Raw genomic sequence first — 19,239 nt, 5'->3', positions numbered from 1 at the left:
TTCAGCGGTAAAGAATCTACTTGCTAATGCAGGAGACATAAGAGACATGGGTTCGATCCCTGGGTCGGGAAGATCCCCTATAGGAGGAAATGGCAGCTTACTCCAGTATTCTTGCCTGGAGAATCCCATGGACAGAAGATCCCGGCGGGCTACAGTCCACGGGGTTGCAAAGCATCCGACACGACCGAGTGACTGATCACACACAATGAGAACACACTGTATAGAAGCAAGATCTCTACTTAATGCTCTGTGGTGGCCTAAATGGGAAGGAAATCCAAAAAAGAAGTGATATATGCCATCAGTGGATGGCTGATTCACTTTGCTATACATTAGTAACTAACACAACATTATAAACCAACTATATTCCAATAAAAATTAATTTTAAAAACGCAGCCAGTCTGATTTATATTTTCTTTCACATTATGCCAGAACTCCCAAAGTCCAAGGTAACTAAAATAGGTAGGATACTGGAAATGGTAACCACTCTGGATTAGCAACTTCAATCAATGTTCAGAATAACTTATCTTTGTTTCTTTCTATTGTTTATCTCTGTCTTCCAGCCCTATTGTGTGAGTTCCTTAAATTTATCTTGTCATTCTTTAAAAATTGTTAAAGCTTTCATCTATTATATAAGTTTTTCCATACTGTTTATATATTCTCTAAAAAATGGCATCATGTTTACTTCATGAATTTAATATTTTCTATTTTTTTCCTGGGCTCTCCTTGTGGATCAGACAATAAAGAATATGTCTGCAATGCAGGAGATGTGGGTTCAAAGCCTGGATTGGGAAGACCTCATGGAGAAAAAATTTTAGTTTTTTTAAAGTTTTTTTCTTTTTTTCTTCCTGCATTGTCTCTTTTATTTTGTTCTTCCTGCATTGTCTCTTTTATTTGAGACAGTGTTTCTTTACAGTGTGTGAATGGTGGTGTCTTTTTGTGTGTTTTGGTTTTCTTGTTAGAGGTTGAAATTTTCCTCAAATGTCTGTTGATTTCTGACTGACCTAAAGGTGAAGCAGTAAACTGGTGTGTCTGTCAGGTCAGCTATAATATTGAGGGGTCCCCAAATCTGTAGTTTTCTTTTTGCTCTAGAGAAGGTTCTCAGTCTTCTGCCTTGATGGGCAGCCTATCAGCTCCTTCTGGGTGAGGGAAGAGAGCTCACTTTTGGCATGTGTACTGTACCTCACTGCTGGTGTCCCTAAGCCAGGATGTTCCTGGTACAATTTCAGCAGGGATAAACCCCTCATTTCTTGCAGGGATATGAGAGGGAGCTGTTGCTTTGATTGAACGGGCACTCTGATTGTTTCATATATAAAGTGCCAGCCAATCCTGTTTTCAGTCTCTCATGTCTTAACCCACTTTCGGGTACACCTTCTGCCTATAACCCTTAAGTTTTCTGGGTCCCCAGGTGTGAATCATCTTATTTCTTGTCACTAAGCACCCCTTAAGATATTGTGTTCCACTGAGCCTGTCACCAAGTTTACGCATTTACCCAGAGTAATCAGCTTATAGTGAAGTGTCTTAAAAGAGCAAAAAAGATTAAAACAAGACCCTGGATCTCCTGGGCCACTTCCCTCTTTGATGTAACTGCTTCTCCCCTTCCTCTCTCTAATACCAGGAGAGCCCCTTCTATCATGTCTGTGCCTTGTTATTCACACGATACTGACACTAGTCCCAGAAAAAGGAATGACATGGATCCTTCCCCCATAAACTCATTTTCTGTCCTGATATCACTTTCACTCCACACAGAAGGACGTGATCCAGCCATTTGGTCCCCAAATTATACAACTGTCTGGCTGCACCACATGTCCTGGATTCAGAGTTATTAAATTCCATCACATGTGGGGGATCAGCAGCCCTGGATCTACAGCTCCGAGTTCCATTCAATTTATTTTCAGTCTCCCCTTGGCAATGGTTTCCAAATTGTGTGGTCAGAGTTGAAGCAGAGTTTCTCTTGGCCGAGACAAATGAATAAGACAGAGGGTGAGAGTGACAACCGATGCAATAGAAGTGATACCAATTGACGTACTTGTGGAGCAGAGACGGCAATTTCAGCTGAGAGGACTGGGGAAAGCGCTCCTTCTTTTTTCTTTCTTATCTTCTTTCTTTTTTTTTTTTTTTTATGACCATAAAGAGCAGTTCCCAGTTTCCCTTGGAGGAATTCCTCTGTGTTACAATTCTGGTAGTCAAGAAGTTCTTTGTTATGTCCAATCTAAATTGCCTCTGACTTAATGCTGTTTTATTTCATTCCATTCACCATGGAAAGGGAATAAGTAATAAATTTCAATTTCATAGAACCCCTTCATGCACTTGACGACAGTGATTATGCCACCCCGAGTTTTCTTCTCAAGCTTAAACAACCCTGACAAAAATTTTTCTGAAATGAGTTTTAGGTTGGGTTCCAGGGATGACGTTTCTCTCAGCAAAATAAAATCTGACTGAGGTGTTCAGAATTCTGTCATTTCTTCTGCTCTTCTGGTTATATTTTTTTTAAAAAAAAACTAGGCATGCACTTCAATTACACTTTATAAACCTCATTTACAGTGTTCGGCACTTACATACTCAAAACTTATAGCCCCTTAAAAATTGCAACTTCACTCAAATTAACCCAAGCAGATATTGCAGTAATTCAAAAGTGATTACTGTCTGACTTTGGTCTTATGAAAACATAAACACTGGTCTCCTGGGCTAAATTTCCTCTGAAATTTCCTCTCTCGTATGGTCATGATTTTAAGAACAGACTGTGTACACAGGCATGTGATTGCCAGAGACACCAGTTGGAAGGGGCCCTAAGTGAGCCAGCGCGGTTAGTTTGAGCTAAACAAAGAAACAGTAAAAGTGCAGGTTTAATCAAGTCCAGTTGAGAACACAGGCAGGGGGATTGTGTCTGTGATAAGAGAGATTGTACTGCAAAGCATCATTCCTTGAGCTTCTCTAAGAGCATATATGTATCGCAAAGTTTTTGTTTTCAGTTCAGAAAGATCAATCCACTAAATGATTAATAGCTGCTGACAGTATTTTGACACGATTGACCTTCATATTTAAGATATACAGTCCTAACAGAGAAGGATTACTTAATAAAGATTATTTAGTAGGTGTTAGGTCCTGAAAGCAGAACTAGGTATTTAATCATCTTTAAAATATGGAAAACTCCTTATTCCATGATTCCTGTAATGGATAGGCTCCATATGTCCAGCTTCCCTTTCTCCTTTTTGGTAAGAAAATCTCTTTCCTAGGGAAATCCATAGGAAATTTGGATTCCTCTCCTTCATTTCATGCCCCACCAGCATTAAGGAACAAACACAAGATACAGGTCTTCCCTAACTGAAGACTACTTTAGAGGCAGTGATGATGGGCAGACTTGATAGAAGTTGTGGTATTTCTCAGATTTTTCAGCCAGTACAAGAAAGATGGAGAATAAGAAGTCTCCATTAAGTAAAGAAGTAAGAAACCTCTGTGTCAATAAATTCTGCCCCCAGTCACTTAAATTTGTTTCGTTTTTTTTTAGTTGGATCAGTTTTATTTGCATTTCTATCACAGTTTAAACTCTCAATTAATAAGACTGATCAGAAACATTCCATTTTATAAACAAGGAAAATGAGGCATGAAATGTCAAGTGATTTGCCTAAGTTAACGTATAGCTGGTTTGCTGTGCAGTTATGCTTGATATTCAGCTCGCTTAAGCTTTGCTGTTTGAGTCCTAATTTCCTGGGGATCTGCAGTGTGTCAGATCTTGGTGGTAGACTGATAAACCTCCCTTCAGTGAGCTTATAGTCGATTTCTTTTTAATTCTCCATTTTGGTGAATCTGGGTATTTTTAAACAATTTAAAGTGTCCAAGAGAGAATTTCTAAAAACAACTTTGTTACAATAAATTGAATTGAAAAGAAGAAAATGAAAGATTTTCCATAGAACCATAAAGTCACTGGAAGGACTGATTTAAAGTTGAAGCGCCAATACTTTGGCTCCCTGATGAGAAGAATCGACTCCTTGGAAAAGACCCTGATGTTGGGAAAGATTGAGGGCAAGAGGAGAAGGGGACAACAGAAGATGAGATGGTTGGATGGCATCATCGACTCAATGAACATGAGTTTGAGCAAGTTCTAGGAGATGAAGGACAGGAGGCCTGGCGTGCTGCAGTCCGTGGGGATGCAAAGAGCTGGACATGACTGAGCAACTGAACAACAATAAAAGTTAAATTTAGAATTATTAAATATTTCATCTGTATCTTAAAAAACTTTTGTCAGCTGCATTTTGGAGCTAAAATAATACAAGATCTAGGAAAATTAAACCACTTTATGAAATTCATACTACATTCTGCCTATTAATATTTTTTAAAAAGAGGCTTATTGTTTCTTAATTCATTAAGAAGACTGTGTACAAGAAAAAGTACTGAGGTTAAATATATTTTTCATGTCTTATTTAATAGTATGCATGATATTGTTTGTTAAAAACTTACAATTCTTCTATTACCGTAAATATCCTTAAGATTAAATAAATACTATTAATGAATATATTTCATTGCCAGCAACCCGCATTCTGGGAAGGAATATGCAACACCAAATTCTTCCTGTTCTTTCACATTGCCTTGAAGTTGAAATGACCTCCATCTCCTGCCTAGCTCAAATGTCTCAAATATATAATCTCCAAAAGTGAAAAAAAAGTGAAAGAAAAGGGCTTCCCTGGTGGCTCAGATGGTAAAAATCTCTCTGCAGTGCAGGAGACCTGGGTTCAATCCCTGGGGCAAATACCCCAAACATAATCACCAAAACTTCCCATTAAGACAAAGGAGCTGAAGAAAGTTTAACATGACTTGAGGGAAAAAGGTAAGTCTAAAGTATACATAAGCTTTTTATCTCATATTCAAATGCTTCTTGTCATAGGCCCACTTATTAAGTAGAGGGTGCTAATAGACAAAGTGCATAAATATAATATTGAGATAGGTCAGTTTGTGTGTGTGTGTGTGTGCTCCGTCGCTGAGTTGTGTCTGATTCTGTGGGACCCCATGGATTGTAGCCCACCAGGCTCCTCTGTCCATGGGATTTTTCAGGTGTTACCATGTTGTACTCCAGGATATTTTCCCAACCGAGGGATCGAACCTGCGTCTCCTGCATCTCCATTGGCAGGCAGATTCTTTACCACTGGGCCACCTGGGAAGTCCTAGGTCAATTTATTGTTTTTCAAATAAGCATGCTAAATGGTTTTGCTTTGATTTTTACTTTAAATATATGTGGCTCATTTTATATTAATTATAACTTAATGAAGTTGTTTTAAGCCAGTTTGATCCCTGGGTTGGGAAGATCCCCAGAAAGAGGGCATGGCAATCCACTCCAGTGTTCTTGCCTAGAGAATCCCATGGACAGAGGAGCCTAGCAGGCTACAGTCCAGAGGATCACAAAGAGTCATACATGACTGAAGTGACTGAGCGCACACACATACACACACGCACATGGTCTACAATGAACGTATGTAGGAGTCAGGCTCCAAGTTGGCCTCAGTTATCCCTACTTCCTGGGATTCATGCCTTTGTATAGTTATCTCCCACATCGTACAGGATATCTCAAAAATGACAATACGCCTTAAAAGGCAACATGGCTTTCTTTTTACTCTCACCTGAACTGTGTGTTCTGAAGGAAGAGAGCAGCTTTCTGGTGGGGTCCACATAAAAAGGAACTGAGGCCACCTACCACCAGCCATGTAAGTGAACCATCATGAAAGAGCATCCTCCAGATGTAGCCCAACCTTCATAAGAAGGTCTGTCATCCTGATTGCAAATTCATGAGATCCTATGAGAAAGAATCATCCAGCTAGGCCATTTCCAGATTTGCAATACCCAGAAATCTTTGCTGTTTTACAACCTTAAGACTTGGGAGTAATCAATTATTTAACAATAGATACGCCAAACAGCACATATTCCTTTTTTTTTCTTTTATGATATATATGCTGTTGCTAAGTCGCTCAGTCATGTCAGACTCTGTGACCTCATGGACTGTAGCCCGCCAGGCTCCTCTGTCCATGGGATTCTCCAGGCAAGAATACTGGAGTGGGTTGCCATCCTTTCCTCCAGGGGATCTTCCTGATCCAGGGGTCGAACCCATGTCTCTTCTCTTCTGCATTGGCAGGTGGGTTCTTTACCAGTATAATCTACCTGCCAATGCAGGAGATGCAGGAGGTAGCTTCCATTCCTGGGTTGGGAAGATCCCCTGGAGTAGGAAATAGCAAATCACTCCAATATTCTTGCCTAAAAATTTCCATGGACGGAGGAGCCAAATAGGCTACAGTCTATGGGGTTGCAAACAGTTGGACGTGACTGAGCACACACATATACACAATATTCAGATATACTTAGCATATAATAAAATGAAATGTACATGTTTAAAGAAAACAGTTTGGCAAGTTTTTATATATACAGTTGATCCTTGAACAATAAATAGGTTAGAGGCATCAATCCTTCACTCATTTGGAAAAATCAGCTTATAAATTTTAGTCACAGGTTCAACCAACTGCAGATCACGTAGTACCATGTTTATTGAAAATAATCATCTATAAGTGGAGCTACGCAGTTCAAGCCCTTATTATTCAAAGGTCAAATGTATATGCTATAAAATATAGATATGATATATATCTGTATCTGTGAAGTATTATAAAATCAAGATAATATACACATCCACCATTCACCCAAAAAATTGCTTAGAACCTTTGCTTATTCCTCCTCCTTCATGGTCTCAGCTTGCTTAAAAGCAAGCCTGTCTGCTTTCTGTTGTTATTAATGACTTTACATTTTTTAGGATCATGAGTAAATAGAATTACACAGTATGTACTCATTTTGTCTTCATTAACTTAGCATAATTATTTTTTCTTGTTGTTGCATGTATCCACTTTACTGCTAAGTAGCAATTCATTTTATATTCAGCATTGGATATAGCAATTTGTTCTTTCCTTCACCTATTGATGAAGAGTTGGGTTGTTTACAGTTTGAAGCTATTCCAAATAAAGGTTCTATGAATATTTATGTACATAAATTTAAAGGATATATGCTTTCATATCTCATCAATAATTACCTAGCAGGGGCAATGGCTGGGTAACATGATGAGTATAAGTTTAACATTTTCAGAAACTGCCAAATTGTTTTCCAAATTGCTGTGTCATTTTACATTGCTAGAGAGTTCCAGTTTTTTCACATCCTTGCCAGCACTCGGTATGATAAGATTTCTTAACCCTAGTTATTATAATAGATATGTAGTAGCATACCGTTTAATGTTAGTTTGCATTTTTCTAAGACTCAAACACGACCGAGCGACTTCACTTTCACTTTTCACTCTCATACATTGGAGAAGGCAATAGCAACCCACTCCAGTACTCTTGCCTGGAAAATCCCATGGACGTAGGAGGCTGGTAGGCTGAAGTCCATAGGGTGGCGAAGAGTCAGACACGACTGAGTGACTTCACTTTCACTTTTCACTTTCATCCACTGGAGAAGGAAATGGCAACCTACTCCAGTGGTTTGCCTGGAGAATCCCAGGGACGGCGGAGCCTGGTGGGCTGCCGTCTATGGGGTTGCACAGAGTTGGACAAGACTGAAGTGACTTAGCAGTAGCAGCAGCAATAACTCATCATTCTGAACATCTTTTCATGTGTTTAATTGTTATCTACATGGTTTTTTTTTTTGGTGAAGATTAAACTCAGTATTTTGTCCAATTTTTTTATTGTTTGTTTTGTCACTAGAATTTTAAGAGTTCTTTATAGGTTTTCTTTTTTTTTATCTACTAGTCTTTTTATTATTTATTTATTTATTTATTTATAATTAGTTTATTTTCTATTTTTTAACTTTACAATATTGTATTTGTTTTGCCATACATTGACATGAATCCACCATGGGTGTACATGTTTTCCCCTTCCAGAACCCCCTTTCCACCTCCCTCCCCATCCCATCCCTCTGGGTCTTTATAGGTTTTCTATCACATATGATTTGCAAATATTCCCTCCCAATCTATAACTTGGCTTTTCATTCCTTAAGTAATGTCATCAACTAGCAGAATCTTTCAAATGTGATGAAATCCAATTTGTGTATGTATGTATGTATGTTATTTGCTCAGTCATGTTCAACTCTTTTTGATCCTATGGATTGTAGCCTGCCAGCATCCTCTGTCCACGGAATTTCCCAGGTGAGAATACTGGAATGGGTAGCCATTCCCTTCTCCAGGGGGTCTTCACAATCCAGGAATCGAACTGGAGTCTCCTACATTGCAAGTAGGGAAGCCAGAAAACCAGTTTATCAATTCGTTTAAAAAATAGATTATGCTTTTTTCAGTCACATCAAAGAAATCTTTACCTAACCGAAGGTCATAAAGATTTTTTTCCCCAATGTGGTCTTCTAGAAATTTTATAATTTTAACATCTAAAATCTAATTTGAGTTCATTTCTATAGACTGAGCATATTTGTCAGTTTGCTTTTTTGCCTATGTATATACAATTGTTACAATTGTTGCAACATAATTTGTTGGACAGAAGATTCTTTTCCACAGAAATGTCATTTTTTTCCCCCCAAATTGCTTGTAGTATCTAAATTTAAGGATAGAAGATGATCTGATTCTCTGGAGAGTTTCCAAATGAAGACTGGTTCTTTTGTTTGAAAATAAATATGTTTAATAACAAAAGTTAAATAGGACAATGCAGAAAGCACACAGGAATATTAGACTCAATCATAAAGTCACTGCCTATAGGTAACTAATGTTTTTATGAGCATACAATTCATCCTTTTATCTTTTTAGTAAAAATGGAGTCATAGTGTATTATTTTGAAATCTGCTTTACATATCACTATATCACAAATGATTCTGATATTATTAACATATTCTATGGCATGTATAGATTTTAATAAAACCATAGCTGTGACTACAAAATTCATATAGAGGCAGAATATATTCTTGTGTACTAACTAAGTTCAGAAAGTTATTATTCTAAAAAATTGAAAACTAGACAGTTGAGAATTAATTTGAAAGCTTCCTTTAAATTATTCAAAGTAGAGTAACATTAACTTGTGACTTTTTTCTGTTATTTTTTGTCTACATTTCTCAATTTTTCCCTGCTAACAATTTGCCTAAATTTTTCATTGCTCTTTCTTTTTTAAAGAAGACAGAAATAATTTTGCTACAAAGTTTTTTTAATCATAATGGAAATTTTGATATTAACAAATATTTAGAATTCAGATGAAGTCGTTCAATAGGAGGTTGGATCTGAAAATTAGGGGATATAAATGGAAATTCGTTGCCTAAAGTTTTTGTATCTCAGTTCTCAGAGTCACTAAGAATGATGCTGCTGGAACCCATCCAGAATTAGACAAACTTTCAGGCTCATTGAAATGGAGACAGCTAATATATTTCTAAAACTGCATGAAGTCCATCTGCGAATAATCAAATTAAGCCTTTAAAGACAGAGAGCACTCTTGACAAGATTCAAATCAATTCCATGAATGATTCAATAAAACTGACCTAATTTTAGTTATCCAAAACCACCTAGCCAGTCTTGAAAACATGTTAATCTTCTTGTGTTGAAATGTGACCCAAGAGAAATGGGGCTGTATTCATTTGGTTTGTTGCTAGGGAAAGTGTTAACCGAGTTTTATAACTCACTCTACCACTGTTGTAGTAGAAGGTAATGAAAACAGAGAGAATATAAATCCGGTCTGCTGGACCAGTTCTGGAAAGCTATTTTTATGCCATTTTCTAGGTTAAAGAGCGTACTGCCAACAGGGGCAGTTAGTTGAAGAAGTATTAATTCAGGATTTTGCAGGTAGGGAATCAGGGCATCCATATGCATTCGGAACAAGTCAAAAACTATGGAGTGTTTGATCAAAATTGAAATAAGTAAGTGTATTATAGGTGTCAGAGACATTACTTTGTCAACAAAGGTCCGTTGAGTCAAAGCTATGGTTTTTCCAGTTGTCATGTATGGATGTGAGAGTTGGCCTATAAAGAAAGCAGAGCACAGAAGAATTGATGCTTTTGAACTGTGGTGTTGAAGAAGACTCTTGAGAGTCCCTTGGACTGCAAGGAGATCCAACCAGTCCATCCTAAAGGAGATCAGTCCTGGGTGTTCATTGGAAGGACTGATGTTGAAGCTGAAACTCCCAATACTTTGGCCACCTGATGCAAAGAGCTGACTCATTTGAAAAGACCCTGATGCTGGGAAAGATTGAGGGCAGAAGGAGAAGGGGATGACAGAGGATGAGATGGTTGGATGGCATCACTGACTCAATGGACATGAGGTTGGATAAACTTTGGGAGTTTGTGATGGACAGGGAGGCCTGGCGTGCTGCGGTTCATGGGGTCACAAAGAGTCGGACATGACTGAACAACTGAACTGAACTGAACTGAATGAGACACTGTGATCTTAGGAATGACACAAGCATTTGAGTGCGATACTGTCTATTGATACTGAATACCTACCATCCCTCTGAAAGTACTGAGCACCTTACGCCTCTAAGATCCTCCTTAATCTGCATTTCCTAGACTCCTTTACCACATGGTTTAAATTTAATTCCAACAAGAGAAGTACTCACACGAGATTTGAAGGACAGAATTAAGGTCATTCTTTTTGCTTCCAGCAGTAACAGGTGAGATGTTTGGTCAACTGTAGATTTAGAGTTTGCAGCATCTTCTGGATGAGCTTCTTTTAATCACCTGTTTCAGTGCTGTAGGCACCTGAGAGATTCAGTAACACTTTCCTGAATTTCCATACTTCCTAGTTTCCTAAAACCAGCAGTGGCACACCCTGACCTTTATATATCCCTACAAACAACATCTTAAATATCCAATTCTCTCTATTAAATCCCTTTCTATTAAATCGAAGAGAGCAGTTTTTGTCTTCTCACCAAAATGGACAGATGGACCATTTTAATGCTAAGATTACTCAGTAGAATTCATAGCATTTGTATATTGTGTACACACTTAAAGTCTCAAGTGTAAGTTCAACTTCTTCACAAATATATATCCTGTGACAATGGTTGACAAAGAACATGAACAGTGGTATAGTTCTAGCTGTTCCACAATACAGTATATACCTAGGCACTGAGAAGAAACATTCCATCTAAACACAAAACATTCTGAAAAAAATGGTCTGAAATAATTATCTAGACTATTTGATGATTTCAGGTAATTATCTGGCACGGTTATCTAGATTTTCCAGAGGAAGTAAAACAAGGAGAAAACCTTAATTTAAGTTTCCAGTTCCCTCTTCCTGTGCCTGTCAAGATCGTTTCAGAAAAATTTCACATAGCAGTAACCTGGAGGCCAGAGTCCCTTGGAGAACAAAGAGGTCAAATCAATCAATTCTAAAGGAAATCAACCCTAAATATTCATTGGAAGGACTGATGCTGAATGCTGAAGCTGAAGCTTCAATACTTTGGCCACCTGATGCGAAGAGTCGACTCATTGGAAAAGACCCTGATGCTGGGAAAGATTGAGGGCAGGAGGAGAACCGGGCAACAGAGGATGAGATGGTTAGATAGCATCACCAACTCAATGAACATGCATTTGTGCAAACTCCAGGAGATAGTGAAGGACAGGGAAGCCTGGCGTGCTGCAGCCTGGATCACAAAGAGACAGATGTGAGTTAGCAACTGAACAAAAAAGAGGCCAGAAGAAGGCATGATGGAAAATAAACAAACAAACAGAACAACGACAACAACAAAATCTCTCCTAGCACAAAGTAAGGAGGTAAATAATCAGCTTCTTCCCTCAAGCAAGCATTTATGGTAAACAACAATAGAAAACACAGAGAATTGTTTTAAAAACAGGACCAATATTTATCATTGCCACAATCAGCCCCACATGGATACTTTGTTGTGCGTGCATGCTTAGTCACTCAGATGTAAAGGACTCTTTGCGACCCCATGGACTGTAGCCCGCCAGGCTCCTCTGTCTATGGGAATTTTCAGGCAAGGCTACTGGAGTGGGCTGCCATTACCTTTTCTAGTGGATCTTCCTGACCTAAGGATCAAACTCACATCTCCTGCTTGGCAGGCGGATTCTTTACCACTGAGCCACCCGGGATGCCTGAATATTTCATTAAGAAGATTCAACTTAAAAGAAATGTTTAGGACTTCTAACTTTGGCAAGTTTAAGTTTGTTGCATGGAATCATTTCAGGAGAATAAACTACACATATGTTAGCTGACGCATTTCTCTCAAAATATTAATAGCTTTGTTGAGCCTGCCAGGGGAAAGATGATACATTCCTACAATTTACATTATTTGAATTTTTGAATGAAATATTGACAATGAAAAAAGTTGACATTCCATTGAAGCCATTAACATATTAAAACTGAAATTATTTAAGAAGCAGGAATACAAAGGCAGTTTTTTAAAAATTTTTTGTCAAGAAATTTGGTTATGGGCTGAATTTCAAAACATCCTGGGACACATGTTAAGCACCCATTTATCACTGCTCATGTCTGACATTTAAGATAAAACCCACAAAACTTTATCAAGGGACATAAAGTTAATCAAGCAAACACCATGAACATGAATGAATGTGAAAATATATCATGTTCCTGGATGGAAAAACAATATTTTAAAATTCTAATCACCCTCAAATTAATATCTCCATTTCCTGTAATGTTACTCCTGTAATGTATCTCCATTTCCTGTAATGTGAATTTCAGGGGGATGTTTGCTTTTCTTTGACCTTTCAAAATTTATTCTAAAGTTCATGTCGAAACATAAGACAACATAGTCAAAATATCTGGAAAAAGATGTGCTCGTCTCTGATCAGGTGCTATCAAAGACTAAAGGAATGGTTGTTGTAGTAGGGAGATGTGGCAAGTGGGGCCTGAATCAATTACACTGCATTCATGAAAAGGGATGCTCAGCATCCATAAAAATAAACTGGTGCATATACTTCCCAGAATGATGTTGAGGATATATTGCTAATGGAAAAAAAAAACAAACTATAGACCCATGTGTTTCACACAATTATATTTCTATAAAAACTGCACACACATTTATACACATGCATGCAAATGTCTGCATTAGCCTTAGAACACTTGGCGACACATCAAACTGCTAAAGTGATCACTTCAGAGACACATTGGGGGCTGAGGTTGACATTTGCTTCATATTCTGTGCGTGTGTGCACCCTCATAATATTTAAAGTAATGACAACCTTGTAACTTTCTTCATTTTCAATAGTATATTTCAAGTTAAATTTGAAATATTTCAAATTTATATTTCAAATAGTATATTTCAAATTTCAATATATTTCAAATTAAAATATAAAGAAATCCATCATATACTGCTTTCCTGTTCATGTAAATAAACATATATACTCACATACATATGCATTTAAGCAAGAAAGAAACTTTGATATTTACAAACATGACCACTCATTTTTGAGGAATAACTTTTTTATAGAAATAGTATTTGTTTTGTTTCCATTGGAAAGACCCTGATGCTGGGAAAGATTGAAGGCAAGAGGAGAAGAGGGTGGCAGAGGATGAGATGGCTAGACAGCATCACTGACTCAATAGACATGAATTTGAGGAAACTCTGGGAGATAGTGAAGGACAGGGAAGCCTGGTGTGCTTCAGTTCATGGGGTCGCAAAGAGTCAAACACAACTTGGAGACTGAACATTTGTTATGTTGAAAAATTTTGATCTTGTGTAGGCAAGTTAGGGAGCTGGAGTCTGAGAAGCCTGAATTTCTTTGCATGATAGAAAAATGTTTGTATATAGGATGTGGTTTGAGTTGGTTACTGTCAGCCATATGATTTCAATATTGCCTCTGCCATCCCTACAAAATCCTGAATAAAGTCTACATGGTTCATGAAAGCTTTTGTATAAGAGGATTCTCTTGGCATAACTCAGAGTCAATTAGAGTACAGTTCAAGGGCAAATGCAAAGACAATGGGATTTGAAGAAAAAGGGACTATGTAAAGTAACTCTCCGGGGATTTTTAGAAATTTAGATGATATTTTGCATTTGTCCCAGATATTGCTTAGGACAGTGCTTCAGGGAGAAAACTCATATAGCTTTGACTGTGTTACCTGGAGTCTGTCTGGCAAAGAAGGGTGGTTCAAAATCTGACAAAGCTTATCAGTGAGAAGCTATAGCTGTCTAGTTATTTTGAAAGCTGAGTGAGAGTGATTCCAGAGGGCTGCCTAGAGGGGTGATGAGATCCTAATTCAGATGACATCCTGTGAGGAGTGGACCAAGGAAACCAGAGGCTGGGACAGCAGAGATGTGTGAGTAACGTTGGGGGAAGACTTTGCCTGCACTAAAGTGTGTACAGGGAGAGATCCCCAGCAACAAAGGAGTGGCATCTGAAGAAACCATGGCCATTCCCTACGAAAGAGAAGTAGTCTTTTTTTTAATGATTTTATTTATTTATTTAGTGTTGGCTGTGCTGGTTCTTCCTTGCTGTGTGGGCTTTTTCTCTAGTTGCAGCGAGCAGGGACTACTCTCTAGTTGCAGCGCATGGGCTTCTTATTGTGGTGGCTTCTCTTGTTGGGGAGCACAGACTGCAGGGTGTGTGGGCTTCAGTCCTTGTGGCACATGGGCTCAGTAATTGCAGCTTCCAGGCCCCAGAGCACAGACTCTATGATTATGGCGCACTGGCTTAGTTGCTGCGAGACCTGTGGGATCTTCCTGGATCAGGAATCGAACCTGTGTCTTGTGCATTGGCAGGCAGATTCTTTACCGCAGAGCCACCAGGGAAGCCTGGAAGTAGTCTTATCAACAACCACTAAGCTCAGAAAGTACCAAGGGCAGATCAATGCTAGAGTTAAGTGAGATGTTTCTTGAGCTAGAGCTCTCTTCTTTTCTGCCATATTAACCTTGAAGTGCCAGGGGCAGCACACCATGTGGAGGAGCGCTAGATGGGCCTTAAAGAAGAATGTGAATCTCAAGGTCCTGTTTTCTACAATGTGAAAGTGAAGTGAAAGTGAAAGTTGCTCAGTCGTGTCTAACTCTTTGGGACCCCTTGGACTATACAGTCCATGGAATTCTCCAGGCCAGAATACTGGAGTGGGTAGCCTTTCCCTTCTCCAGGGGATCTTCCCAACCCAGGGATTGAACCTAGGTCTCCTACACTGCAGGCGGATTCTTTACCAGCTGAGCCACAAGAAGGCTAAAAAATTTAAGAACGTTCTCTCTTCCCCCAACGTAGACATACTTGAGAAAGAAAACACAGAACATGCTAATATTTAAGATTCAGTGGTTTAAAACATATACCAAACACTTAAGAAACTAATTTTTGTTTCAGTTTAATACATTTTATCTCTATAATAAATAAAATTTATTTGCTTATTCGGCACTATTAACAGAGTGCCAACTCTGTGCCAGACATTTTGGTCTCTGAGGAAATAAGGAGCAGAATGGCAAAATCTCCTCTGTAGGGAATTTGCATTCCAGTTGGGGTGACACAGGGCAAAAATGTAATAGGACAAAGTGACATAGCAACAAGCTCTATCATGAAAAGTAACTCAGCTAAGATCATAGAGTGACAAGACTGCTAATTTAAATTAGTTTATTTATCTATTTTTTAACTTTACAATATTGTATTGGTTTTGCCATATATAGACATGAATCCACCATGGGTGTACATGTGTTCCCCTTCCAGAATCCCCCCCTCACCTCCCTCCCCATCCCATCCCTCCGGGTCATCCCAGTGCACCAGCCCTGAGCACCCTGTATGCTGCATCGAACTTGGACTGGCGATTCATTTCACATATGATAATTTACATGCTTCAGTGCCATTCTCCCATAGCACCCCACCCTTGCCCTCTCCCATAGAGTCCATAATACTGTTATCTGTGTCTCTTTTGATGTCTCACATACAGGGTTATCTTTACCGATTAACTAAGTACCATAAATATGTGTTAGTATACTGTATTGGTGTTTTTCTTTCTGGCTTACTTCACTCTGTATAATAGGCTCCAGTTTCATCCACCTTATTAGAACTGATTCGAATGTATTCTTTTTAATGGCTGAGTAATATTCCATTGTGTATATGTACCACAGCTTCCTTATCCATTCGTCTGCTGATGGGCATAGGCTGCTTCCATGTCCTGGCTATTATAAACAGTGCTGCGATGAACATTGGGGTACATCTGTCTCTTTCAATTCTGGTTTCTTCAGTGTGTATGCCCAGCAGTGGGATTGCTGGGTCATATGGCAGTTCTATTTCCAATTTTTTGAGAAATCTCCACACTGTTCTCCATAGTGGCTGTACTAGTTTGCATTCCCACCAACAGTGTAAGAGGGTTCCCTTTTCTCCACACCCTCTCCAACATTTACTGCTTGTAGTCTTTTGGATAGCAGCCATTCTGACTGGCGTGAAATGGTACCTCATTGTGGTTTTGATTTGCATTTCTCTGATAATGAGTGACACTGAGCATCTTTTCATGTGCTTTTGTTAACCATCTGTATGTCTTCTTTGGAGAAGTGTCTGTTTAGTTCTTTGGCCCACTTTTTGATTGGGTCGTTTATTTTTATGGAATTGAGCTGCAGGAGTTGCTTGTATATTTTTGAGATTAATTGTTTGTCCGTTGCTTCATTTGCTATTATATTCTCCCATTCTGAAGGCTAAGACTGCTAATTTATGATAGAGACATCAGGTTACTTTGGTAGCATAAAATTTAGGTAAATTGGAAGCCATGAAGAAATGCATCATGGGATATCTTGAGGAAGAGCTATTCGGCCTGAAGGAACATGGGATGCAGAGGACTGACCCCACGTCTCAGCCAGGTTGAAAAGTGCAAGGAGATCCTGGTAGTGAAGCCAATGAACAATGAGCCCCTTATTTCAGATGAAACAACTTCGAGGGTAGCTTTCATTACTGGACAGTGACACTGAGCAGGGCATCACCCAGTTACTAGGGTGGGAAATGTGCCAACTGTGACTGTAAATATGAAATCTCTGCCTGAGCAGGCAATTGGTTTGTGTAGGTTCCATCTGTCCTCTTGGTCACAGATAAGGTGTTGATACCCTTTTCAACCCCAAATAAGTAAAGTCTGTGAACAAGTTCCAGCATGATGAGAAGGCCTCACATTGAGAGCTCGGAGCTCCTTTCCTGGGTCTTGTCAGCAGCCACCTAAACTGGAAGCTGACAAAGTGATTCATTCAAAGCAGCAAGCCTCTGCCCACCAAGACAGACTTCATCCCTTCCCATCGCAGCCTCTGCTCCCATGTCAGCTTCTTACTTTTGAGCCTCTCCATCTCCATTTCATCATGACATGTTGAGAGGATCTGGGTGCCAAACATAACTGCCATGAGAGTGTAAACAGAAGGCCCTCAAGGCGCAGGAAGATCAACAGGATTGTAGTTAAGGAGGTGAAAAATCACTGTATTTCTGGCCAGTACATTCAGATGCAAGAGATGAATGCAAGAGATGATCCTCTGGACCCCACAGAGGATCAGCATACACACTGAGGTCTGCATTATATATACAGTAAAGACCACAAAAATCTCTGATTCTCCTCCATCAGCATGGGCAGTGATGGTCCAGCTTCTGAATACATCTTTTGCAAATACTGCAGTGGTGGGCGTCCTCAAGCCAGATACAGCGGCAGTTGGGCATTTGCAGATCTTTCTTCCAGGCTTCAGCTGCAAGCCCCCATATACTCTTTCTTTTGAATATTTTATTGAAGTACAGTTTCTTTACAGTGTTGTGTTAATTTATGCTGTACAGCAAAGTGAATCAACTGCCTGTACACATATATCCATTCTTTTTTTGGATTTCCTTTCCATTGAGGTCACCACAAGGCACTGAGTGGAGTTCCCTGAGCTATACACTAGGTTCTCATTAGTTATCTATTCTATATGTAGTCATCAGTAATGTATATATGTCAACTTAACTCTTCCAATTCATCCCCCATCCCCGCCCCTCCCCTCTTGGTGTTTGTTCTCTACATCTGTGTCTCTATTTCTGTTTTGCAAATAAGATCATCTATACCATTTTTCTAGATTCCACATGTATGTGTTAATATATGATTATTGTTGTTGTTGTTTAGTCCCTAAGTCATGTACGACTCTTTGTGACCCCGTGGAGTGTAGCCCACCGGGCTCCTCTACCATGGTATTTTCCAGGCAAGAATGCTGGAGTGGGTTGTCATTTCCTTCTTCAGGGGTCTTCCCGACCCGGGGATTGAACTTGTGTCTCCTGTGTTGGCAGACAGATTCTTTACCATTGAGCCACCAGGGAAGCCCCAATATATGATACAAACAATAAATGCTGGAGAGGGTGTGGAGTAAAGGGAACCATCTTGCACTTTTGATGAGAATGTAAATTGGTACAGTCGCTATGGAAGATAGTATGGACGTCCTTAAAAAACTAAAAATAAAACTACTATATGACTCAGGAATCCCACTACTGGGCATGCACTGAGAGAAATCCATGTATTCTTTAATAGCATTTCCTTTGGTGCTGCCCTGGGGTGGGTGAGCATAGTCTTCAGGTGAGACAAGTAGAGTGAGCACTGTCAGAAGCATGACTAACATCACCAGGAAGTCCATGTAGGCGACCAGGAGCCACGTGATGTAGGCACAGATCCTGCCACAGACCTCTCAGATGAACCAGACTGTGGCGGCCACATCTGCCTCTGAGCAGGAGGAGGCAGAAAAATCTTAGTTGTCATTTCATTCCGGAGAGGATGATGCTTGCCGTCTCACCAGCCAATGTCCTGATGACTGCATGGTTTCCCAAAATACTCACACAAGTTATTTCTAAAATTTACTGGAACATTTTGTGCCCTTTTTTGGGGGGGGGATCTTAAGGTGCATTCTGTCCATTGTAATAGGATACAATGACCGGACAGGTTTGCCTGGTACCTCGGCTATTCCTGGCCTGCAGTTTTCACAGCTTTGACAGCAGCTGGGGAGGCAGGGTGCATCGTGCAGCCAGTGTGCTCATGGCTTGGGTGGAGCAGGCAGAGGCTGAGATTTTTGAGGCAAGAATTCTGGAGCAGGTTGTCGTTTCCTCCTCCAGGGAATCTTCCCAATCCAGGGATCGAACGCAGGTCTTCTGCATTGGCAGGTGAAATCTTTACCAATGAGCCAAGGGTTAAAGCTAAAGAAATTGATTTAATATGGGGTCAGGTTTGTTCTCCTCTCTTATAGTATGGCTATTAGACAGCAACCAACAGTGTTTGCTACAACCCATAGCTTTCCCATCTCTTTTTCTGCTCCTTGTAGCAAATTCCATAACCATATGGCTCTGAATTCAGTTTATGTGTGATGAAGTGAACAT

At 39.5% G+C, this 19,239-nt stretch overlaps 1 pseudogene; it reads right to left on the bottom strand.

The window, feature by feature from the left end:
• Positions 1-1,155: 1,155 nt before the first annotated feature.
• LOC145528648 (palmitoyltransferase ZDHHC7 pseudogene) lies at positions 1,156-18,883 on the bottom strand (annotated as a pseudogene).
• Between the last annotated feature and the right edge of the window lie 356 nt (positions 18,884-19,239).

This window comes from Giraffa tippelskirchi, chromosome 12 (assembly GCF_054371585.1).
Source record: "Giraffa tippelskirchi isolate mGirTip1 chromosome 12, T2T-mGirTip1v1.2.pri, whole genome shotgun sequence".
Taxonomy (NCBI): Eukaryota; Metazoa; Chordata; class Mammalia; order Artiodactyla; family Giraffidae; genus Giraffa; species Giraffa tippelskirchi.
The sequence above is the reverse complement of the archived record's forward strand: the minus strand, read 5'-3'. Positions and strand labels throughout refer to the sequence as shown.